Source organism: Gavialis gangeticus, unplaced genomic scaffold (assembly GCF_001723915.1).
Source record: "Gavialis gangeticus isolate Ggan-Ray unplaced genomic scaffold, GavGan_comp1, whole genome shotgun sequence".
Classification (NCBI taxonomy): Eukaryota; Metazoa; Chordata; order Crocodylia; family Gavialidae; genus Gavialis; species Gavialis gangeticus.
Genome location: NW_017729026.1, coordinates 36979981 through 36980323, shown reverse-complemented (window position 1 = coordinate 36980323; position 343 = coordinate 36979981).

Below are 343 nucleotides of genomic sequence, written 5' to 3'. Positions count from 1 at the left end.
CCTTCTGCAGCAACATCGCACTGAAAGAAGCCTCAACTGGCCATTGATGGTGGACTCCAGCACTTGGGGATAGGTATATCTTGACACTAGTGTTTAGTGTTCAGAGCTAGCTACTGTGACAGTGTGTGTGTACATGCATGTGTGTGTGTTTGAGGGGATCAGCACCAAAGTTTATGGTCTGACTTTTGCATCCATCCAATAAACTAGAATTTTATGATGATCCTGTGAGTTGGTGCTTTGTAGCCAACAGTAACAAGTAGGGCTGTGTGAAATTTCACTTGAGTGTTTCATTTCAAAGGTATTTTGACATGTTTTGAGCTCAAAACACAAAATAGAAATGAAA